Below are 14,782 nucleotides of genomic sequence, written 5' to 3'. Positions count from 1 at the left end.
TAATAATTCTTCCATAGCCACAATTTATCTGATCTATCCCCATTTTTGTCTACACAACTGCTAACAATATTACTAAAAATAACTGAAAATTCATAACCTGCTGACAGTTGACTAGCAATGTCTACATAAAATATTATAACCAGGGGCTGGCCCGGGGCATGGTGGTTGGGTTTGCGTGCTCCACTTCGGCTGCCTGGGTTTTGCTGGTTCAGATCCCAGGTGCAGACCTACACAGCACTCATCAAGCCATGCTGTGGCGGAATCCCACATACGAAATAGAGGAAGACTGGCATGGATTTTAGCTCAGGACCAATTTTCCTCACCAAAAAAAAAAATATATATATATATATGTATATATATATGTATATGATAAACAAAATATATCCCTTGTGTTATTACTTGCAATATAAGATTACACTCTCAATCGTAACACTCGAGAATGTACATATTACCTGCTTCATTTTAATATTCATCTTGAATCAAAGCCTCTCACACACTAGGATGCTGACATGTACATTGTGTCAGTGGTACACTGTGTCACTCTCTGCCTGGTTAGCTTTTAGTACTTTGATCTATGATATCCTTTCCCCTATCCCTTTCCCCTACAGCAAAATATGCATGTTGAAACCCCACTCACTATTCAAGCCCCACTCAAATGCTACTCCTTTGTGCAACTTTTTCTCACCTTTCCCTCAGAAAGTCAGAACTGGAGATTTCTTCTCCATTGGGCTGGTCAGACTATAACTCATAGTTCACTTGAGACAGAATGCATTTCACATTCTAATTATTAATACAAACATGTGTAGTTTTTAAGGCCAACGTCTATCTTCTTTACCATTGTATCTCCCTGGCCCTGCCTGGTCACCAGGTGACCAGGTGGCTGTGCAATCCTATGAACACATTGAGGATATTAAAGCCTGACAGTCTAGCCTTGAGTTCTAGGGCAAATTTAACAAATGTTACCGTGTCTCAGTAACACTCAGGTACTTTTTAATACAAATGCTAATTATGAGGCTCATGCACTTGAGATTCTGATTGAGAAGGTCTGTAGTAGGGCCCAGGTTTCTGCATATTTAACACACAGTCACACTATTCTGGTCTGGGTGATCTTAGGATACAATTTGGGAAATGAAGGGTAAATGTAGAAAACATCCTCTGTGCTCCACCTAATCTCTCCTCCCCGCTCCCCCATACCTCCTGGCAACCACTGATCTTTTAATTGTCTATTTTTTCACCAACACCACATTGTCTTGATTATTTTAACTTTATAGCAAGTCTTGAAGACAGATTGTGCTAGTCCTCCTACTATGTTCTTCTCCATCAATATTGTGTTGGTCATTCTGGGTCTCTTGCTTCTCCATATAAACTTTAGAATCAGTTTTCCCATCCATAAAATGACTTTCTGGGATTTTGATTGGGATTTCATTGAATCTATAGATCAAGTTAGAAAGTAATGGCATCTTGATGATACTGAGTCTTCCTATCCATGAACATGAAATATCTCTCCATTTATTTAGTCCTTTGATTTCATTCATCAGTTTTTTAGTTTGAGTTACAGAATTTTCCTGCCACTGTATTTCCTACAGGTAAGTCAGGAAGTGGACCTGAAGAATATTTTAGTTCTTTTCTGGAATCTCAGATACCAATTCAATACTCCTCTCGTTACCTTGATGTGTTATTTCTTTCAATCAACTTCCTCTTGGGCAGTGCTATTATATTTTTCTTATATTCTCCCTGCTGCCTCCCACAATTTCTGACATCACACTAAGGGTTTGGCTTCATGAACAAGGTAAAAAAAAAAATCCTGTATTGAATTGTATCCAAGGTAAAAACTTACAGTACCAAAATTTAACAGAAATATTAACACATTTTGATCCAAGATTTCAGAAACCACTTCTACAGTGGTAGGAAGACTGGCTGTATGATTTCTCTTGTTTCAGAGTCTTTTTATCAATATTTGCAACAACTGCAAATGGTGAAACAAAGGCAAAACAAAGAGATTCCCCAGGAATTACGAACTGCATGTGCTCCAAAAGCGCATTTCCGCTGAACTCAGACTTACACATCTTTGTTCAGGTTCATTAAAAGCCATATTTCTTGCCATCTGAAATTGAAAATTGTCCACACAGCTAAGAACTAGGTCAATAGGTTTTCCCTCTTCTAACTCAGCATTACTCATTCTACCCATGAAAAGTTGAGTTTTTAATGTGATGATATTGCTGTTGTAAATCTCAAACAGAAAATCAGGATTAATGTTTCTCAATGTATGTTCTGCTGCTTTTCACTATATGGTTTAAAGATACTTACTTAATAATCTTCTTCCTTGTCCTTGGACTCCAGTTCTGACATCTGATTCCTAAAGTTTCACCTTCTCTATCTTAAGCAATTTTAATACCCTGATGAGTATCTTTACTTCCACTAGAACTAGTGTTGTGTCTTTTTTGCCCCAATAGTGCTCTTTTTTCTTCCTTCATCGCGAAATGTATTTTAATTTAGGTTACCCAGAAGCAAAGCCTGAGAGAAGGATTGGTGTGAAAGAGAATAATTTGAAAGTGTTTTCAGGAAAAACTGGTAGGAGAATGGGGAAGTGGGACCGGGAAAGCAGAGTCCAAGCAAGGGCATCTCACTAAGCTGTGTTTATGAATGTTACCTTTAGCTCAATAATACAGGAGAAATTTGGAGACAATGTATGCTATAGCTCAGACTTCTCCTTACTGTCCAAGAAATCTGAACTATTTATACACCTTTATCTTTCAGTCATTGGTTAAATGCCATCTCTGGATAGACATTAATTCCAGGGCATTTCCTGCTCTTCCTGCATGCAGGCACAAGGGGTATGTGAAGCTGAAATTCAGCCTACCAACAAAAAGCAGCAATTATTGGCTTTTGGGAATGAAAGCACACTGGGATTCAGGCAAATACTTCTTTCAGCTGCCTTGGTTAGGAAGTGGATCTCCTAGGATCTCACGTTATAGCGTTCAACCTATCTGTTTGAACCCTCATATGATAACATGGTCTATCTCTCTAGCAAAAGCTGCTCACATAGACCACCACGTGTGATAAGCTGCTATACCTTCTAGAAGTAATACTCAGTCTTTAGATTTGAACTATCTAATGTAGTGTGCATGAAAAATCCACTGATGGCAGATCTAATTTATGCCCCATACTAAACTGCAACAATTACCTTTTCAAAATCCAATCATACAGCCAGATATTACACTCTGTGCCCAGAACAGTATGTAACATCAATATAATAATAATAATAATCACTTACTAATTTAATGATACCATAGTACTCAATGTTTATGGAGAGCAGTAAATACTTGGCTTTTCTAAGGGGAAAAGACTCTAAAATCTAATATTATTCTGATTTTCACTTTAGACTTGTGTTTACTGAAAACCAACTTTAATCCTTAATTTTAGGAGAAATTTAAATTATATTTATTTAAGTATATTTATATATAAACATATATAACCCTAAATATATTCTTATATTAATACATATATACATATATTAACACATGCATACATATTCTTATGTCAATACATACATACTTATATATTAATATGTACATATACTAATTTAAATAGTTTTATGTATATATACATATATATCACCCTGCATGTGTTCTTCAAGTTAAGCAATTAATCAACACCAGCCTGAAAAATTGGTAATATTGTTACCACACAAAGTGCACGATCTGCTCACCGTGAGACAAGAGCCAATCGTCAAGAGGCAAGATGGTGGCACAGAAAGGGCATTTTATTATAGCTTGCTAGCAAGAGGGAAGATGGCTGACTAATGTCCAAAAGAACCATCTTAGGGGGGCACAGAATCTTGAAACAGTTATATAGGCCAGTGGGTTACAGGGGAGAGGATTAGGAATGTTGACCCTGTGGTATTATAGACTGGGAATTGCCACACCAGATCTTTCAGTATTCATTGATGATGGCTATCAGCATAGACTCTCTGTTTAGGGGGTCATCATATTCCTAAGGAACTCAAAAGAATGAAGTTATTGTCTTATCACAGCTGGAAGGTATATACACTAGAGGGGGGGGGGTCATAAAATCTACAGAATAGGTGGACCTCCTGGAGGGTGAAAATCCAGCTGGGTTAGTTAATCAGAGGTCATTCAAAGTTACAACATGATCTCTTTCTACAATATGGCTCCCCTTATGTCAATCTTGTGTTGAGCCAGTTTCAACATTGTGGATCTATCTTGATACTGACTACAACAAGACATATGTAAATATATTAATGTGAAATATGTACTTTTATTGTAAAGCAACTGTGTGATGTCAAAAAACCTTTCTTGCATTCAACACTATACTGATTAATTAGAGACAAAAATAAACTAAATTTTTTAAATAGATAATTTCTTCTGCTTCTTTCTTTGAATGTGTGTAATTATTTTGTGAATAAGTATGTGAGGTACATAGTTTTTTAGAAAATCTGCTACAAGAGGCAGTTTGTTTTCCTTGAGAAACTAGATTTCTTATATAAACAATACTAAATAAAATTTTGTATAAAGGGTGTGATATTGTCATTTATTATAAGAATTTGGTCTTCCTTTGTTCCTGGCACACAGTTCTTAAAACTCTTGCAATTTCCTAAGTGATGAGAGGGATAAAGGCGTCTTTTGTTTTGTTAACGAGGTAAATTTGGAAAGCACAGAAGAATGGGGACTGGTTGCCAGAGGAGCCAACCACATGATTAGAGGGTTGGAATTTCAGTCCCACCCTGCTGACCTCCAGGGAGGGGATGGGGGTGGAGTTTGGATCAATTGTCAGCTGGCTAGGCTCTGAGAGCTTCAGCGGTTGGTGAATACACGGAGATTTGGGGAGAGTAGCACACTGGAGGGAACATGAAAGCTCCACGTACTTCTCCAGAACTTGCCCTATGCATGTCTTCCATCTGTCTGTTCCTGAGTTATATCCTCTTATAATAAACTAGTAATCTACTAAGTAAAGGTTTCTCTGAGTTCTGTGAGCTGCTCTGACAAATAAATCAAACTCAAAGAGAGAGTCATGTGAGCCTCTGATTTATAGCTGGTTGGTCAGAAGTTCAAGTAACACCCCGGACTTGCCACTGGCCTCTGAAGTGGGGGTGGGGGTCGGGAGCAGTCTTGTAGAACGGAATCCTTAACCTGTGGAATCTGACGCTATCTCCTGCCAGGGAAAGAGTGTCAGAATTGAGTTGAATTCTAGGACACCCAGCAGGTGTCAGGGCACTGCTTGTTTTATGTGGGGCCCCCACACACTGAAATTGGGTCCAGGAACCCAAACTAAAGGGTAAAATATAACTTATACATTTGTAAGACAATTTTAAAGATAAGACTTAAGAGCAAGCAGAAATGGAATGCAATTAAGGAACTGTATTATATACTGCTTGCTTTCTACCCGTCCAGAGAAAGAAAAGAACAAAATTTGCTGTTAACTCTTCAGAACTAATCATTGTTTTACATTCTAGTATACAAATAGGACATCCTAGATCATTTCCTCAAATTTTGTAAAACAAAATATTGTAAAACTCTTCAAAAATGAATGAGGTTTTTATTTCTCATGAGTAAATAGCTTGACTACTCTATACAGAATTTCTAGGTGCCAGTTGATATGTGTCACCCTATAGTTATTCTTCAATTTAATCAATAACTATCTGAAAATGAGGTAACATTGTGGATTTATTTTAGTACTAATTGCAATGATTAAGCTCAAAGTATTCTACCAACTACTCATGTCCCCCAAGGCAAACCAAGGATCCACTCATAGTCTAATCATTTGTAATACAAAGATGGGGTTAGGTAGTTCATTATTTAGATGGCCATACGTCTCGTTTTGTTCTGGATAGTTCTGGTTTTACTTGTTAATATTGCCCTTCTTTTATTCTCAGCTGTGGCCCTTTTTGGATGATAAATGTGGGGGTCTGGAATTGGCCATTCCAAGATACATCTCTTTGGCATGAGGATTATTTTGGGCTGGTTACTTTTAAAAACTGTAGACAGGAAAGAAACTCTGAAAAGTAGAATTCACTTATCCCTTGTTAAGAGACATTTACATTTGTAAAGAAAATCTCCGTCTGTAAAGGTGTCTGCCTTTCTGTACCAGGAAGCAGGGATGAACTTATCTCTAGAAACTGTTATCAATGCAGAAAGCAAGGCCGTAAGTCTGCATAATAACCTTACCCTTGTTTACTGTGCTTTTCTGATAATCTCCCATAACTGACTCCTCCTACCCCCAACATCATCCTTTGTCTTTAGCTGAGGGTGGTATTTAAGATGAGAACCTCTGTCATTTTGGCAAGTTGCTCAGTTTGTCTGAGCCTCTCCCATAGATACATGTTATAAAGCTTTGTTTAATTTCCTCCTGTTATTCGTCTCATGTGAATTCAATTCATTGTCCAGCCAGAAGGACCCAGAGCGGGTAGAGGAAATGTCTTCCTCGCCTACATAAATCATATGGAAATTGTGGATTTCCCAAAAGTTGGCATGTGCATTTCAGGAAATAATTTCAATTTTTAGTATAGAGGATGTCATAGCTAAAAGAAATTGGAAAGAAATGAATAGATGGGCTGAAGGAAAGATTCTTCTAGAGAAAAACATGCTGAGGATATAGAAAAAAACTGATGGGCCAAAATCAACCAAGAGCTAAGAAAAAATAGAATTCAGGAAAAAAATTGGAGGCGATACAATTTTTGAGAAGGGAGGAAAGAAGTAAAAACAATTATTAAATAGATAATCATGGGGTTACAATTCATTAAGTTGAGGGTTTTCCTACGTAATGATTTCATTGTTCTACATGCCATAGGAAATAGTATCAGTTGTTGAAAGTAATTGATCTAAAGTTACGGTAGAATACTTAAAAGCAAGTAAGTTTTTGTATAGCAAATTTGGGTAACAGAAAATAGAATTGACCCAAGACAAATAAAAATACAGATATTGAGGATCCACTTGAAATTGAAACCCACATATATCTGTAGTTGTGACAATATACACAGTTTTGTGGTTTCTTACACTCACACTTGCCAACTGTGTAGGTATGGGGAAGCTGAAAGTTTAGATTGATCCAAGATTAGAGCTATGAAAGGACAGAGGATGGAAGAACTTGAGAAAGCTCACAAGAGAGTAATTAAGAAAATAAACCAGCAATTCATGCTTAGACAAGGAAGAATGTGAAACCAGGATGATACTTCTAAACCAGAAGAAAATAGAAGCATAATGGGCCAGCCTGGTGGTGCAGTGGTTAAGTTTTCATATTCCACTTCAGGGGCCCAGGCTTCACCAGTTTGGATCCCGGGTGTGGACCTATGCACCTCTTGTCAGACCATGCTGTGGCAGCCGCCCCTCAAAAGTAGAGGAAGATGCACAAGGATGTTAGCTCAGGGCCAGTCTTCCTCAGCAAAAAGAGGAGGATTGGTGGCAGATGTTTGCTCAGGGCTAATGTTCCTCAAAAAAAGAAAAGAAAATAGAAGCACAATAAGAGGTGGTTAGGATGAGATCAGAGAGTGGTTAAAGTTGAAACAAGGGAGACAGTAGTGGACGATAGAAAATTGTCATCACAAAAGAGGAATTAAGGTTGTGACATCAAACAATCCCTAATCAAAACAATGCCCAGTTGTGGTCATGGCACTTTTTCTAATAATTGGAAGTAGAAATGTGTAGCCTTTAATAATCCTAACAATTCTGATATTGTTTCCAATTGTATTCTCTGCAGGGGATAAAGAGGTGTTTAAGCTAAGAATTTTTGTGAGAAATGGTGTTTGTAGACCTGAGAAAACTTGTACAGTTGCCAGGCTGACATTTTCCTGGAGAATTCTTTTCCCTAGACTATGAAAGAGAACACTTGTGTTTGTACTGTTCCCTATGACTTGAAGGTTGTCCCAGATATCACTCCAACCCAAGAGTACCTGCTCTTTCTATTGTGTCTTCTCCTGTGGTTGGAGTAATGATTCCTAATGTGTTAATTTTTTTCTGATAAGGGGCCACACATCTAAAGTGAGGGCATAAAACCCCCTCAGGGTGAGGCCAAGACAACCTGACCCTCATCATCACATTTAGTCATTGTCCATGTCTCTCTCTCTCATTACTTTTATATCCATACATTAATAGCTATCTAAGCTCCTCTTCCATTCTAAAGATGCCCCAATTTCTCCCTCTTCCTCTAATTGCATTTTTCTTTGACTTATTTGTGTTATTTCCACCACTCACTTTGCTCCTTAACTCTGTATTTCTGTAGAGCTATTAAACTTTTTCATTTATGTGTTTCTTTTTCTCAGTGTGCGTTATTATTCCTGGAGACAAAGGACTACAGAAATAAATAGGAGGTTACTAATAAATGCTTTTAGAATTGAATTAACTTACCAAGAGGAGTCGTCAGGAAGTTGAGGGATGGGAGATGCACAGGGAAGTAAGGCTGCACCTTTAGAAACTACCTTGGTCACCACTCTTCCATCATCTCCTATGTTCGTCCAGTAGTCTTGTAGATTATTTATATGCATTGATGCCCTGCAAAGACAATAGGGAGGAATTCATTACGTTTTCAAGGCAGCACACAGTACTAAAAGTGGTTACAGGTCACCAATTTTTCCATTATTCTTGGGAGCTCCTAATTGCACACACTATTAGTATTGTTTCTTTTCAGGCAATAGAAAAATGAGTCTTCATAAATGCTAAGCATATCAGTCCATAAATGTGCAAATTGTATATGTTGCTTAATGTAGTGTTGCTGATGCAGCCCAACTGGGTTTATGTCATACATAGTCCTTACTCACTGACGAGGCTGGGAGGAATCTGTGAGTCTGTGTTTCTGAGTCCTGCTCCTGCCCTTACTGAGTGAATAGGGTCACACCCTCTATAAGATTACTTTCTTTAGAATGAAAGCCTAGTTATTCAACATATAATGGGTGAAAGGAGACATCCTTATATATTTTGACAAAAATTTTTACAGAATTTAAAATTTCTGTAGGTTTTTATTGGAAAGCTAAAAGTAATTTGGATAAAGAATTAAAAATTGTTAATATACATTCCTGAGCAGCTAGTTTATAATTGGGGATATTCCTGTTCAACTGAGTCTCTTATTGATGACTTATAGATGACAGCTTAACCGTAAAAAGCCACCCGGAATGCTGTTAACATTAAACAGCCACAATAACACTGGTCCAAGAAAGATGTTTTTATTCCCATCATAATTATCACTAATCTCACTAAATATATAACCATATGCATTTCTAATAACATTGTTATTTTCCTAAGATATTAAAGGCTAGAGAATATAAAGTCATAGTAAATATTTTTATACATAATTACTAAAATTTAAGTTCTTTGTTATGAAACCTGTGCCTAAAATAGTTTTATCCATGCATCTGATACTGAATAAATATGTGCTGCCTTCCTCACTGACCACAAGCACTTGGGATAAATCTGAAATATGTCTTAAAGCAGCTGGTCATAAAATGCAGATGCATTATTGGAATATCTGAAGGTTAAACTCATTTTCCAATAAAATGGAAAGGGTTTGTGGGGGACTGGGATTGGCCACCCCAAGATACATCTCTTTGGCATCAGGATTATTTTGGGCTGGTTACTTTTAAAAACTGCAGACAGGGGCCAGCCCGGCAGTGCAGCGGTTAAGTTCACACGTTCTGCTTCTTGGCGGCCTGGGGTTTGCTGGTAGGGATCCCAAGTGAAGACATGGCACCACTTGGCAAAAAGCCATGCTGTGGTAGGCATCCCACGTATAAAGTAGAGGAAGATGGGCATGGATGTTAGCACAGTGCCAGTCTTCCTCAGCAAAAAGAGGAGGATTGGCAGTAGTTAGCGCAGGGCTAATCTTCCTCAAAAAAAAAAAAACAGTGCAGACATGAGAGAGACTCTGGAAAGTAGAAGTTACCCTCTGTAAGAGACATTTACATTTGTAAAAGTAATCCCAATCTGTAAAGGTATCTCCCTCTCTGTAACAGGAAGAAGGGGGGATGACCTTATCTCTAGAAACTCTTGTCAATGTGAAGCCAAGGACCTAAATCTGCATAATAACCTTACTCTGGTTTACTGTGCTTTTCTGGTAATCTCCCATAACTGGCTCCCCATTCCCAAAATCCTCCTTTGTCTTTAGCTGAAGATGGTATTTAAGGTAAGAGCTTCCACCATTTTAGTGAGTTACTCAGTTTTTCTGGGTCTCTCCCATGTATATATGTTATAAAGCTTTGCTTAATTTTCGCTTTTGTTTTATTATTCTGTCTCATGTGAATTTAATTTGTTGTCCAGCCAGAAGGACCCAGAACGGGTAGAGGAAATGTCTTCCTCTCCTACAAGTTCATATAAAAAGTAAGATAAGTTATGATTTGAAGTCATTTCTTTGCTTTCCAAGAACTACAGAATTTTAATGAAAAAAACTGGAGTGGCATTTCAGGTAGAAAAATGAGTGCTTCTGTGGCTTTTAAAAAAAGAATTTCTCCTTTAGAACACACTTCCTTATGTTTGGAAGAGAAGAAATTTGTCTACTTTTAGTTATAAAAGATCCCCTCTGCCATTCCTTTAAAAGGCATTGAGTGTCCCCAGCTTTCAACCTCATCCCACATGAATTGCTAGAAAGTATTATTGTGATGGAAATAATTGTTTTGTTCTCAGCAACACATTCATTGAATGCATGCTTTGTTTATAAATGAGGGGTCACAGCTTCTTAGGGGTATAAATTTACTTTATGAGTAGAGAAAATAGATAATATAGTATGACATTCACTTTAGCTAGTGAAATGATTTGAATGATAAAGCTAGATGCAATTTTGTTGAAATGATTTTAATTTACAGCAAGCTTAGCCCTAAATCATAAATTGATAATAAACATGACGTGGCATTGCAAACATTTATGGATATTTCAGCATTTTTGTCTATTTTAAGGAAATATAAGTACGTAATGGAATTATTTCTACTCTGCATTGATTGCTATGGATAAAATTCAGGAGTTAGATGTTCAACAGTAAGGGGAATTTTTGAACAAAACTAAGTATCTAAGTGTAGGTTATTCCTTGGAATGTATCAATTATCATTTCAACCAAATCTTTGAGTTGATCAACTTGTTTTCACCCAAATCGCTCCAACACAACAATATCCAGAGCACTATGACTAAAGCCTTACAAATATTAATAAAGCTGCCACCTCACCCAATGCTAAGTTTGCTGGTAGAAACAGTGAGCTTCACCACCACTAAGTATCTTACGTCACGAGATGAGAATAAATGAGAAACCTGTAATTCACCTCTGAAAACGTAAAAGGAAGACTACCTGATGAGGGTGTTTGAAATAGTGCAAATACAAGCAGAAACCAGGAGGCTTGTGTGCTGGAGCATGTTTTACCACTACTACTAATGTGCCCTTGGAAGAATCACTTTTCCTCTTTGGATCTTAGTTTTCTCATCTTTTATATATGTGGGTTATTAGATGATCTCTGATCTTTCTTTTGACTTTTATATTGTATAATTAAAGAGATCAAAACATGGAATTCACTGACTACAACATTACATATTATATACAGATACTTAATTTCCTAGCTCTAGCTAGAGTCAATAATACATCATTCAGGGGGCCAGCCCCATGGCCGAGTGGTTAAGTTCGTGTGCTCTGCTTCGGCGGCCCAGGATTTCACTGGTTCAGATCCTGGGTGCAGACATGGCACCACTCATCAAGCCATGCTGAGGTGGAGTCCCACATAGCAGAACTAGAAGGACCTATAAATAAACTATACAACTATGTACTGAGGGGCTTTGGGGAGAAGAAGAAGAAAAAAAAGCCTGGCAACAGATATTAGCTCAGGTGCCAATCTTGGAAAAAACAAAATAATATATCATTCAAAATATTGGCCCTGATGCTACACTTTAAGCCAAAGAAAGAATACAGAAATTATACTACCTTGATTTCACTTTTAAGTGCTTTAAGCATGTATGACAATTTATAGCTTCTTGATGAATCTCTCTTCTTCACCATCTAAACTTTCAGTTGTAGACATGACAAATGTTCAAAGAGGGGTTGAATTCATTTTTTGTTCAAATATTTTCAAGCAGATTTTACTGGAAAATTTTAACGTTTAATAATGTGCCACTCTTTTATTCACAGGTCACCTACCAGCACAGATCTCAGGAGCAGTCTGGCTGTTGAGTGCAGCTGTGGGGATTCAATAAGGCACAGGAGCCAGAAGGGGCAACTGAGATATTTTAGGTTGGTAAGCAAGAAGGAACTAATGGGAAAAGAAGTTTTAGCTTTTATTCTCCTAGAAAGTCCTTAGCAATTCATTTTTGAGTCTCACTCCAGTTTAGTAGACAGCCATGATAAATAAAAATATTTCATTTATAATCTAATTGTCTTGATTCCTGTCCATAACATCTATAACTATTTTAAGGAAAAATAGTTTAGATAATACTATAGTATATTATTTCATAGAGAATTGACCATATGAAAACTTTATATGTAATTGAAGACATCCTGACATGTATTTAGAGGCAATGACCTATTAAGCAGTATATTTTAGGTCCTCATATTTAATTGTTTTTCCCATCTAAAGATGTTTATCTTCTCCAGGTCAGTCACAGGAATGTGGCTGAACCATATAAACCTATCTTAATAATAACAAATATTTAAGAGCCTACTAAGTGTCAGACCCTGAAATAAGTCCATAACTGGAATAGCCAGAATGAAATGCACATATAGAAATGAAGGTTATTCTCTGACATTAGTGATCTATTGAGTACATTGTTGGTTTCTAAGATAAATATCTCTTTGTTTGCCAAATGTCATCCAACTAGAATTTTTCCCCAAAGACTCACTTTCAATACACACAAAATTATAGTGTTTTTTACCACTTAATTGATCCAAGGAGATTTTCCGATCTATAGTCATTTCTCTAGGCATTTAGAATTGCGACTGAGGAATTTCATTTTCAATATATGCTTGCCTTTTGAAAAGAGAAGATGTAAAAGACCGGACTGTCGTCAGGCAGATTTAGACACAGAAAAGCCAGTGCACAGAGTCAGAAAAGAATGAAGCAGATGCTGAGAGAGGAGAGGAAATGAAAGATGGTAAGACTTATTTCTCCTCTGGTTCCATGTCCTCTCCCTGCATTCCCATAATACGCTTGATTATCTTCTGCTTAAGCTAGTTTCAACTGGTTTCTCTGACTTGTAAACAATCTTCCTTAATGAATGAAGCTTCTGACTAAAATTAGTTATGGTGATTTGGGACTTTATTCCATTTGGAATAGAGTTACTTAGAGGACCCAAGCACTGGAGGAAACTGTATTCTAATCTACTTTACCTCATTAACATAGGTGAATCAACTAAGGCAGTCTAATTGGCGAATCCTATGGAGAACAAGAGAAATAATCACTCCTCGTATGGTCTCCAAAGCAGAACACTGTCTTGGCCCAGGACCCTCCCTCAATGGACACATAGAGATGCCTCCTTTTGGATCCAGGTTTGGATAGCTAGTGTCTACAATTTTAACTTCTTTTTTCACCAGGGAAGCAAAAGGAGTTGAATTATTCTCAAACCATCATTCAAACAAGAAAGGCACACACTATGACTTCCTGAGCCAGCGACTAAAAGACCATCTTATTGTGATTTCTCCTCAATCCTTTTTCCCTGAAAATTCTCAATAGTCCATGCCACAAAAGTTATTATAACAGAAGCAGTAGTTTACTTCTCATGTCTATATTTATTCTAAAGCTAACTTACTAAGTAGGGACATAATTCTTTTATCTATGTTGCTTTAATTTGTTCAATGAGACAATAATTGCATGTACAAAACACTACTAGATATCACTGTCACCGGTTAGAGTGGTGTGACACTGGTATTTTGCTTGTTTGTTTTCAAAACACTTCTAGTTCATAAATAAGCATTACTTACTTTATTTCCTTGTCTCTAAAAGCAAAGTTTTAAGAAATTCTTGATTGGCTAACCACTAACAGAAAAGAAATACAATTTATGGCTTCTGAACTTGTACAGAGAAACGAAATAGTTAAGAGAAATCTGTTAATCCAACCTGAAGCTGGAAGACAAAATAAGCAAAGGAAAAGAAAACTCACAATAAGATATACTACCAATAATTCTATGTATGCATATGTGTGTTTATAAAATCACTAATTACAATGTAAACAGAATAAATTGAGTTAGTAATGAAAATTAACACTCACTAGGCACTTTCCACAAACTAGTCACTGTTCTAAAGGCTTTACATATATTAAATGTTTTACTTCTTCAAGTAAATCCATCATACGAGTACTATAATTATTCTTCTTTCGCAAAAGAGGAAACTATGATCACCATTCTATTCTGTCTCCTTATTAAAAATTTAAACAGTTACAGGCTAGATAAAAGCAACATCCATTGACAGTCACTTAGGTTGTTTCCATATCTCAGCTATGATTAATGCTTTAATAAACATGAGAGTGTGGTATATTTATTTAATGGAATACTATTCAGCCATGAGAAGAAAGGAAATTCTGCCATTTGCAACAACATGGATGGACCTTTAGGACATTATGCTAAGTGAGATGTCAGACAGAGAAAGACAAATCCTGTATGATATGACTTCTATGTGGAATCTAAAAAAACCGAAATCATAAAAGCAGAGAGTAAAATGGTTGTTACGAGGGCCTGGGGGGAGTAAGGGAACGGTAAAGATGATGTCTAAGGGTACATACTTGCAACTAGTAGATATGTAAGTTCTAAAGACCTAATACACAGTACAGTGATAGTAGACAACAAAACTGTATTGCAAACATTAGACTTGCTAAGA

General features: G+C 36.9%; 1 pseudogene; it reads right to left on the bottom strand.

Moving 5' to 3' along the window:
* Positions 1-1,542: 1,542 nt before the first annotated feature.
* LOC124229843 (ubiquitin-like modifier-activating enzyme 5) overlaps positions 1,543-14,782 on the bottom strand; it is a 36,120-nt pseudogene continuing 22,880 nt past the window's right edge.

The sequence above is a fragment of the Equus quagga genome, chromosome 18 (genome assembly GCF_021613505.1).
Source record: "Equus quagga isolate Etosha38 chromosome 18, UCLA_HA_Equagga_1.0, whole genome shotgun sequence".
NCBI lineage: Eukaryota > Metazoa > Chordata > Mammalia > Perissodactyla > Equidae > Equus > Equus quagga.
The sequence above is the reverse complement of the archived record's forward strand: the minus strand, read 5'-3'. Positions and strand labels throughout refer to the sequence as shown.